Consider the following 11,026-nt stretch of genomic DNA (forward strand, 5'->3'; position numbering starts at 1 on the left):
TCTTCTCTGCTGTATCACGAAACGGTGACTTGGCTGGCCATATGACAGTCAGCTATGGTTTGCTTAACCCCTGACTTAGCTAAAGAAACATGAATTGGTAAGGGGTCAGTCATGGATCACAGTAAGCTGTAAATCATGGTTTGCAGAGTACAATAGTTAGGCTCGCTCAGTATGCTGGGTTCAGCTCGTTCAACCCACCCGAGATAATTGGACACAGGCTTAAGGATGATTCATTCACACAAAGGTTTTTTCCTGGGTTGGCTAAACTGGCTTTGTCTCTTAGGAGCCAACAAGATAAAACATCAAGAGGAAATATCTCTTCGGGCTTGAGATACGTGAGATCAGCCCGGGAAGCAAGAGAGGAACAGAAAGATATAGCACAAACGCACAGACCCACACAGCCCAGCACCACCAGCTCGCCCTGATATGTCTCACACTCTTGCCAGCTCAAAAGTGTCTCTAAGAGACTTTCAGCAAAAATTCTCAGCGACATGGCAGCTTTCAAACCAGCACTGAATACGTGAAAGGCCAACTTAGAAATACAGCAATATTCCAAAATTACAAACAGCACAGGCGTTCCCTGACAAAATGGGCCAGGATGCTCTCCCTGTTTGGAATATTCACGGCAACAAATGATAACAAATCTCAACTGTCTTTAATAGGTTTCGGCCACTCCTGCTTCCAGGTGGACAAAATGTCATATCCAGAGGACCTCCTTCCAAGAGCTCCTTTGCTATTGCTACAGTTGGCTAAAATTATTTGTTAGGTAAAGGTAAAGGTTCCCCCGCACATGCGTGCTAGTCGTTTCCGACTCTAGGGGCCGGTGCTCATCTCCGTTTCAAAGCCAAAGAGCCGGCGCTTGTCCGAGGACGTCTCCGTGGTCATGTGGCCGGCATGACTAGACGCCAAAGGTGCACGGAATGCTGTTACCTTCCCACCGGAGTGGTCCCTATTTTTCTACTTGCATTTTTATGTGCTTTCGAACTGCTAGGTTGGCAGAAGCTGGGACGAGTAACAGGCGCTCACTCTGCTACGCGGCACTCGGGATTCGACCCGCCAAACTGCCGACCATCTGATCGACAAGCTCAGCGTCCTAACCCACTGAGCCACCACCACCCCTTGTTAGGTGGGGATATTTTGAAAACAGAATTGGAGGAAAGGATACCCAAGTCAACTGCATCCCGGTAAAGAAGAACGCTCTCATGAGGTGAACTATCCATTCATTCCATCCAGCACAAAGGTGTGGGGAACTATGGCTGGCTAGGAATTCTGGGAGTTGAAGTCCACAGGTCATCAAAGGGCCATCGTTCCCCAGCCCTGAACTAGCACCAAGCATCTTCAGGTAGCCGATGGGCCTTCGTAACATTTAAGTCTGCTCTGGACATACCACAAATGTACTGTACAAGTAACTCTTACACCTAATCTGTCATAGCCTGACAGGATGTAGGAAACTCATTTGTAATTTGTCTTTGACTTTACGGCCACAGTTGTGCCCAAAATTTCTGTCATTAAGTGAGACAGCTGCTAAGCGAATTTTGTCCCATTTTGCAACCTTCCTCATTGCATTTGTTGAGTGAAACACTGCAGGTTGAGTGAGCCACACGGCTGTTAAGGGCATCTGGATTTGCTGGTCAGAAGGTTGCAAAGGGTGATCACATGACCCCGGGAGACTGCCATCGTCATGAATATGAGACGGTGGCCAAACATCTCAGTTTTGATCACATGATCAACAGTCATAAGTGTGAAAAATGGTCATTTTTTCCCCAAGCGTTTGTTGTAACTTCGAACGGCCACTAAAGAAACTGTCGTAAATCGAGGACTACCTGTACTATGTCTGAGGCACTGGAGGAGACAAATGAAAGCAGCATGGACTGGATCCATGTCATCAAACTACTCTCTGCCGTACATGACTTTTCCACATGCTAGCTGCAGGTTCTAGATACATTAAGCACACACTCCTACATTAAGTAGGAGAGATATTTCCAAACAGGACTACCCTCAGCTTCCTTAAATTAAGAAACCAGCTCTAATTTCTACATTTTTTGAACATTATTTGTTAACTGGAGAGGGTGGTAAAACCACAGATATTTTTTGTCCCTAAGCTTTCCTATTTAAAATTCATCTTGAACAGGGGTCTTCAAACTTGGCCCTTTTGTGACTTGTGGACTTCCAGAATTCCTCAGCTTAGCTGAGGAATTCTGGGAGTCGAAGTCCACAAGTCACAAAAGGGCCAGGTTTGAAGACACCCCCCCTCCCCGATCTTGAATCTTAATCCTTGAATTCATCGATGAAGACTGAAGTCAGACAGAGAAAAAGACACATTCCAGCTCCCGTTCTCTCCACAGGCTACAGGAAACATGGTGGAAAAACATGAATCCAGCAGCAATTATCGCTTCTGACTCAAAGCTATCTGAGGTCTGGCGAACTCATAGTAAGCTCAGAGATGTCCCAAGGAGCAAACTCCACGGGGTTCTTTATTGGTGTGAAGTTTCAGTTTCGTACTTTCCGCTTGTGGGTTTTTTTCTTCCTCCTGAGAGTGCCGAGTTGACGAGAGAACGTGGTGAAGCACGACAGCTACAGAAATGGGTGTGGAATACCCCACGCTGCTGAGAGTAGAAATGGCTAAATCTGGGGGACTGTGTGGATGAGGGAGGGAGTCTCGGTCTAGCCTGCAACTCCAGGATTAGGAACTTTTCCTTGCTCCACAGCAGAACCATCACTCTCGCCCTGGGTGCAGTGTATGCCTCCCAGCATACACAAAGGACAGCACAGCAGGAGGCTGATGGTGCAGATCAGCAGAGGGGTTGGACAGCTCCGGGCGATAACTGCTCACTCAGGATAAGCCTAATGAGTTAAGCTGTTGACAGCCCCAGGCATGGTCAGCCTGGTGGGAAGCCAGGATCTACACCCATTGTCACCTGCACTGGCAGGAAGCCCAGGCTTGAACTGATTGGATGCCATCCACCTGGGCAGGTACAAATAGACGCCAGGCTTCCCTGTTTCCCCAGTTCGTTCTGTTCAGAATAAACTCATCTTTACCCCAGCTCTGTGTCCGTCTCTATGTGAAGCACGCGACTTTACACTGGGACCCAAATAACTTGTCATCCCCACCATCTCTAGCTGGTTGTCTTTATCTATTCACGTATGGGTAAACCTGGACGTGGATCCATGTTAAGCCCGACATTTCCACCGCTAAACAACTTAACAGTTGTTAAGTGAGTTTTGCCCCATTTTACGACCTTTCTTGCCATAAAGCTGCTAAGTGAATCGCTGCAGTTGTTAAATTAGTAACACGGTTGTTAAGTGAATCTGGCTTCCCCCATTGACTTTGCTGGCCAGAAAGTGGCAAAAGGCGATCACGCGTGACACCCCCCCCCCCGAGACACTACAACGGTCATACCTACGAATCAGTTGCCGAGCATCTGAATTTGGATCACGCGACCATGGGGATGCTGCAACGGTCGTCAGTGTGAAAAATGGTCTTTTTCAGTGCCGTGGCAACTTTGAACGGTCACTTACAGAAACAGGAAGCTGTGGCTGAGCAAATCAGCACCTGGGCTTGAGAGAAAGGCCAGCATCAAGGGAATAAGAGAGCAAAGTTCTCTTCCACTTGAGCTGGTGGCTCCATGGACACCTGTAAACGACGGGATTGACCAGGGGTCTTCAAACTTGGCCCTTTTAGGACTTGTGAACTTCAACTCCCAGAATTCCTCAGCCAGGCACGCACCTGGCTGACGAATTCTGGGAGTTGAAGTCCACAAATCCTAAAAAGGCCAAGTTTGAAGACCCATGGGCTTGACAATAATAGAACTGGTTGGTCATTCTCTTCTTCTAGGGTGTTTTTTTTTTTTTGGCTTCCATTTCTAATTTATAAACCCTGGGATTCAAACTTATAACCCTGGATCTAGAAAGAGTACAAGAAAAGAGCAATAAAGATGATTAGAGGGCTGGAGGCTAACACCTATGCAGAACGGTTGCAGGAACTGGGTGTGTCTAGTCTAGTGAAAATAAGGACTAGGGGAGACATGAGGACAGCGTTCCAATATTTGAAGGGCTCCCAGAAAGAAGAGGGGGGCGGGTTAACCTAGTTTCCAAAGAACTAGAAGGCAGGACAAGAAGCAATGGATGGAAACTAACCAAGGAGAGAAGCAACCTAGAACTAAAAAGAAACTTCCTGACAGTTAGAACAATTAACCAGTGGAACAACCTGCCTCCAGAAGCTGTAAATGCTCCAACACTGGAAGTTTTTAAGAAGAGACTGGACAGCCACTTGTCTGGAATGATATATGGCCTCTTGCTTGAGCCACCTTCTGTGGGGAGAGAAGATAAGCTTGTTCCTACAGTGGCTGTTCTCCTCATGCTGAAATTAATTGACCAAGATGGAATGTCAGTCCTTGTGTTTAGTAAGCTATGATTTATGGTTTATATATTGATGAACCTACCCCAAATTTTTTAATTGTAATTAGACAAACCATTTTTGTCTAGTTTTTTTAGACTGAATGAACAGATCCATAGTCCAACCTGAGAGAAAGCCGCTTCTTAGTATAAGGTAAAGGTAAAGGTTCCCCCGCACATGCGTGCTAGTCATTTCCGACTCTAGGGGCCGGTGCTCATCTCCGTTTCAAAGCCATGTCCGAGGACATCTCTGTGGTCATGTGGCCGGCATGACTAGACGCCAAAGGCGCACAGAACGCTGTTACCTTCCCACTGTAGTGGTCCCTATTTTTCTACTTGCATTTTTTACGTGCTTTCGAATTGCTAGGTTGGCAGAAGCTGGGACGAGTAACAGGCGCTCACTCTGTTACGCGACACTCGGGATTCGACCCACCAAACTGCCGACCTTCTGATTAACAAGCTCAGCGTCCTAACCCACTGAGCCACCGCGTCCCTAGTATAGTTGAGACTAAACTCATTGCACCAGTTTTCAGAAAAGTCCTAGAGCCCCGTCTTCCTGATTTTGCGTGAACATTAAACCATGGTTTATTCATGGTTTGCTAATAAACCACATTTGACTGGCTTTGCATAACATAGTAAGCCACAAATAACAACATAGAAATCTGATGTTGAATTTAATTATGGCAGCGAGGCTTTTAGTAGCGCAATATTGGAAGAAGGAAGAACTGCCGACTATAGAAGAATGGACTTTAAAAATTTCTAACTTGGCGGAAATGGCAAAGATCTCAGCGTATTTTTTTTAAAATTCCATTTATATCCTGCCCTTCTCCGAAGACTCAGGGCGGCTTACAAGCTTAGCAGTAGCCTTCATTCTATGTATATGCCTGCTGATTAGGGCTTTCACACACACACCCCCAAGTGGCATTATTACAAAGTCAGCTTAATTGCCCCCAACAATCTGGGTCCTCATTTTACCTACCTCGGAAGGATTTGAAAGACTATTCGCAACAGAGATACATTCTGGAGTGGAGAAGATGGATTGATTACATCCAGAATAAATATGGGACTAAAAAGTTTCACTTAGCATTTGAATAAGTAGCGGATATATATGATGTATAACTAGCTTGTAGTTATTTTACCAAGAGTTAAAGTGCGATAGAATTTAATATTTTATTGTTGTTTGCATATTTTAGATTATGTTTGTTTGTATTTTTATACCCTGTATTTTGCTCTGGGAAGTCGGGGAGGGGGGAGGGGGAGGGGGGGTTTGTATTCAAAAATGTATTGTAAAACTTTTCAATAAAAAAAAAAGAAATCTGAGTGGCTGGGGTGTGTGTGTGTCACACAATCCCCAGAGGTGGAAGCAAACAAAGCTGGTTTGTGTGTTTTTTAATGCATGCACACACACACAGTCTACCATAAGTGGTGGGCCACCACCCTTACGTTCCCTAAATGTCTCACTTTCAAATAGGAATATTTTTATAATACAAATGTTTCATGTTTTCTCCAGGGCAAAAATATTAAACCAACATCTTTATATTCAGGGTCATCCACAAGGAATTTACAAAGTCAAGATGGGGGACATATCTTAGGGGGGAAAAAGGGTGAATCTTCACTTCTGAGGTTGTACTAGCCATTGTGAAGCTTGTGGCTCCGCATAGAGATCCTGCCTGCTTAGACCTAGGGTTTTGGGGGGTATGAAGGCCACCCTGTTTTGGCCACCCCTGCCTTTTCCTTCTTGGCTTAGTCCAATGAGGAAGCTTCAGGCAACTGAAAGAAGTCTTCTCTGTGGTATCTTCTTGTCTGCTCACAGGGAGCAAGTAAAGAACCAGTGATGGTCAAAAGGAGCAGCTTAAGAGGCAGAGAGCTTCCAAGACTTGACAACAAGTCTCTGGACATGTTTGGATAGGATGCTTACTCTTATTTACTTGACACACTAACAGTGTTTGCCTCTCCTCTTCCCAAACATTCACCATATCCTACCTTCCTTATTTTAGGGGCCAAGAGAGGACTCCACCGACAGAAGCTCCTGGGGGATGGTCCTTCTCAGTCAGTTATTAAAGGCTGGAGGAGAAGAGCTGGTCAGAGGGTTGCAGAAGAGAATCAGAGAGAGATGACTCAACAGCAGTTGAGAATCTTGAAGGCCTCTAAAGTTGCTGAGATTCTTGAAGGCCTCTTAAAGGGAGACCAACCAATCTTGGGCTCTCAAGATATCATGCACAAGACAAGAGAATGGGGTTTTGGGCTCAGCGATGTCTCTTGGTGGCTTTCTGTACTGCCAGAACCCGGATGGAATGTCACTCTCTTAAAGCATGTGTGAATGCATGGCATGCATATGAACATGGACACAGGCATACCCTATGCTGAACAATCCTATCAGCCCTCTGAGCTAGTCCAGACCAGGAAACCAATGCTATGAGTGTAAATACTACTTTTATTATAAGGTTGTAGTAACAGAATCTTCCAAGTCTGCTCCTTTCCCTCTCTTGCCTTTACATCAGGGGTGTCAAACTTGTCCCGACATATGGTGACATGATGAACCCGGCCCAAGAGGCCAGCAGTATGACTCCCCTGCTTTACATTCAAGAGAACTAGGGAGGGTCTTGTCTGGGACCCTTTCTCAGATTACAGTTTCAGCCAGGGCTCCGATTTCCTTTATCAAACTGATGCCTTGGTTGCAGTTCTCCTTCCTGTCCCCCAAGGTTATTCTCATAGCCCAGTATAAATCCCATTCCTCTGACTGTCTTTCCCCCAGCTAACAACAACAACAACAATAAAGTTGGAAGGGACCTTGGAGGTCATCTAGTCCAACCCCCTGCTCAGGCAGGAAACCCAATACCATTTCAGACAAATGGCTGTCCAGTCTCTTCTTAAAAACTTCCAGTGTTGAAGTATTCACCACTTCTGGAGACAGGTTGTTCCACTGGTTAATTGTTCTAACGGTCAGGAAGTTTCTCCTTAGTTCTAGGTTGCTTCTCTCCTTGATTAGTTTCCATCCGTTGCTTCTTGTCCTGCTTTCAGGCGCTTTGGAGAATAGCTTGACTCCCTCTTCTTTGGGGCAGCCCCTGAGATATTGGAAGACTGCTATCATATCCCCCCTCGTCTTTCTCTTCATTAAACTAGACATACCCAATTCCAGCAGCCATTCCTTATAGTTAATAGTTTATAGTTAAGAGTCCAAAATTGAGTCCAAAATTTCTGTGGCTAAGTGAGAGAGTGATTAAGTGAATTTTGCCCCGTTTTGCGATCTTTCTTCCCACAGTTGTTAAAGCAGTCACTGCAGTTGATTACCTTAACTGCACTGTAGTTCCCATATTCACAAAAGATGGGAAATTATAGGAAATTACAGACCTATCAGCCTGACCTCAATACCTGGGAAGATTCTGGAAAAGATAATCAAACAACGAATCAGCGAGCACCTAGAGGCAAACAAAGTCATTACTAAAAGCCAACATGGGTTTGTCAAAAACAGATCATGCCAGACAAATCTTATTGCATTCTTTGACCAAGTGACAAAATTAGTGGATCAGAGGAATGCTGTGGATATAATTTACTTGGACTTCAGTAAGGCATTTGATAAAGTAGATCACAACCTACTACTTGATAAGATAGACAAATGTGGGTTAGACAGCATCACCACCAGATGGATTCGTAGCTGGCTGACAGGCCGTACTCAGCGTGTGGTCCTCAATGGAACTGCATCTACATGGAAGGAAGTGTGTAGTGGGGTGCCCCAGGGCTCTCTTCTGGGCCCAGTGCTCTTCAACAACTTCATCAATGATTTGGACGAGGGGATAGATGGGGAACTCATCAAATTTGCAGATGACACCAAGCTGGCAGGAATAGCCAACACTCCAGAAGACAGGCTTAAGATACAGGAGGATCTGGACAGACTTGAACACTGGGAACTATCTAACATAATGAAATTCAATGGTGGAAAAAGTAAGGTTCTACATTTAGGCAAGAAAAACCAAATGTACAGGTATAGTATAGGGGGTATCTTGCTCAATAGTAGTAACTGTGAGAGGGATCTCGGAGTCCTAGTGGAGAATCACTTAAATATGAGCCAGCAGTGTGCTGCAGCTGCCAAAAGAGCCAACAGAGTGCTAGGCTGCATTAACAGAGGGATAGAATCAAGATCACGTGAAGTACTAATACCACTTTACAAGGCCTTGGTAAGGCCACACTTGGAATACTGCATCCAGTTTTGGTCACCATGATGTAAAAAAGATGTTGAGACTCTGGAAAGAGTACAGAGAAGAGCAACAAAGATGATTAGAGATCTGGAGGCTAAAACATATAAGGAATGGCTGCTGGAATTGGGCATGTCTAGTTTAATGCAGAGAAGGACGAGGGGGGACAGGATAGCAGTCTTCCAATATCTCAGGGGCTGCCCCAAAGAAGAGGGAGTCAAGCTATTCTCCAAAGCACCCGAAGGCAGGACAAGAAGCAACGGATGGAAACTAGTCAAGGAGAGAAGCAACCTAGAACTAAGGAGAAACTTCCTGACAGCTAGAACAATTAACCAGTGGAACAACCTGCCTCCAGAAGCTGTGAATGCTCCAACACTGGGAGTTTTTAAGAAGAGACTAGACAGCCATTTGTCTAAAATGGTTTCGGGTTTCCTGCCTGAGCAGGGGGTTGGACTAGATGACCTCCAAGGTCCCTTCCAACTTTACTATTATGATTATGAGTTGTCAAGTCAGTAACATGGTTGTTCAGTGAATCTGGCTTCCCCCTTGACTTTCCTTGCGAGAAGGTTGGAAAAGGGGATCACGTGACCTCAGGACACCCCCCACCCCCACCCCAGCCATCATAATGGTATAGCGTTCCCTGCCTTCCAACTCTGGCACTCTTGTTATTCTATTATTCTGAAAGCCACCAGCCACGGGGCACGGGTAAGGCCTTGGAAGGCACTTCCTTCTTTCCTTCCTCTCGTCCTTCCACAGGTGAAGAATGCGCTTCCAGCCTCTTGCAGCCCTCCGTGCTCTCCAAGCAAGCCATAAATCATTGTGATGTTGAAAAAACAAATCTCTAAACTTTCTTTATGCCCAGGGTTAAAAAGAAAGATCTGCCTCTCAAGAGCATAAACATACATCTGAACTGATGAGTCATAGACTCTTCCTTTATCATTCTCCAGGATCAGAGAGAGGCCTTTACGGTCTCTTGTTCTCCAAGGATATGATTAATGAATAGCAGATTAAATTAAAAGGGGGGAAAAAAACCCAAACCACAGTCTGTGTGGATAACGAGTTGGCAGAACAAGTTCCTAATCCAGCCAGCACGTCTTGCATGGGTCTGAAAGAGGGGTCGTTAGCACCCAAGAGTATGGGTCTCGCCCAACAGAGGTTGGGCTTAGCTGGGATTGCAGATTGGGGTTAAGCCGCAGCTTGTTCCCAATGTGGTTTGCTGGATAAAATGCAGTAGAGGTAGACCTGGACTTACCACCACAACTAAGCCCAAAATTTATGTTGCTAAGTGAGATGTTGGTTATCTGAGTTTTGCCTCATTTTATGACCTTGCTTGCCACAGTTTTTAAGTGAATCACTACACTTGTTAGTAACACGGTTGTTAAATGAATCCGGCTTCCCCTTTGGCTTTGCTTGTCAGATAGTTGCAAAAGGGGATAGCGTGACCCACCCACCCCAGGACACTTCAACCGTCATAAATACGAGTCAGTTGCCAAGCGTCTGAATTTTGACCACGTGATCTTGGGGAGGCTGCAACTGTCGTAAGTGTGAAAAACGGTCACACGTCACTTTTTTCAGTGCCGTTGTAACTTTGAGCGGTCACTAAGGAAGTCGAGGACAACCTGCAGCTGGCTTCATACAACTGGCTAAGGCAGATTGCCCTTGCTTTGGTTTGGTCTCAGCCTGCATAACAAGCCTTTTGTGGTTTATGCAATTATTGCAGTTAAGCAATCCTGGCTCAACTAACTGTCCTTTGTGAAACAATCACAATTAAATAAAGTGTGGCTTATGCAACGGATGTCATTGTAGTATATAGAGATGTATATAAAGGTCATGATCATCGGGTAGGAGATATAGGAGTATAGCCAGCCGCACCAACAGGCTGAAAAACAGCTTCTATCCGTGGGCTGTTAGGCTTTTGAATGAGAAATAACTTTTGTGAACTTTTTTGAATTTTATGCAGAATTGACTTGGGAGGCCAGTGTGTGGTGTAGTTGGTTCACATGGTGTAGTAAGATGGAGGTTTTGTTGTCACTGTGTGTTGGGGGGTGGGAGCACAAAGGGAGGCTCAGCTAATCTCAATGTACACATAGTTGTACTTTGACAATAAAGGTTCATTTCATTAAGCAATGAGTGATTTTTTTAGGGGGGGGGGAAACACCACCAAGGAAATCATGGTTTAGCACAATATGAGAGCCCAGCAAAGATATTATCACCTGGATAGATGGTTATTTGCCAGGGGTCAAAATTTAATATTTGCAAGAATGCTTCAATAATGTGTAATTATAAAAGCTGATAATTTTCCCCCTCTGCTTTTCATTTTTCAGCTTGAGTTTTCCAGAAACAATGGCTGGCTTTATACTGCATGCTGCAAGAAAAAAAGGCCTATGCCACATTATTAGCCCAGTCCAGAAAGTGCTTCTTTTCAATCTGTGCCCCTT

Source organism: Vipera berus, assembly GCF_964194415.1.
Source record: "Vipera berus genome assembly, chromosome: 13".
Taxonomy (NCBI): domain Eukaryota; kingdom Metazoa; phylum Chordata; class Lepidosauria; order Squamata; family Viperidae; genus Vipera; species Vipera berus.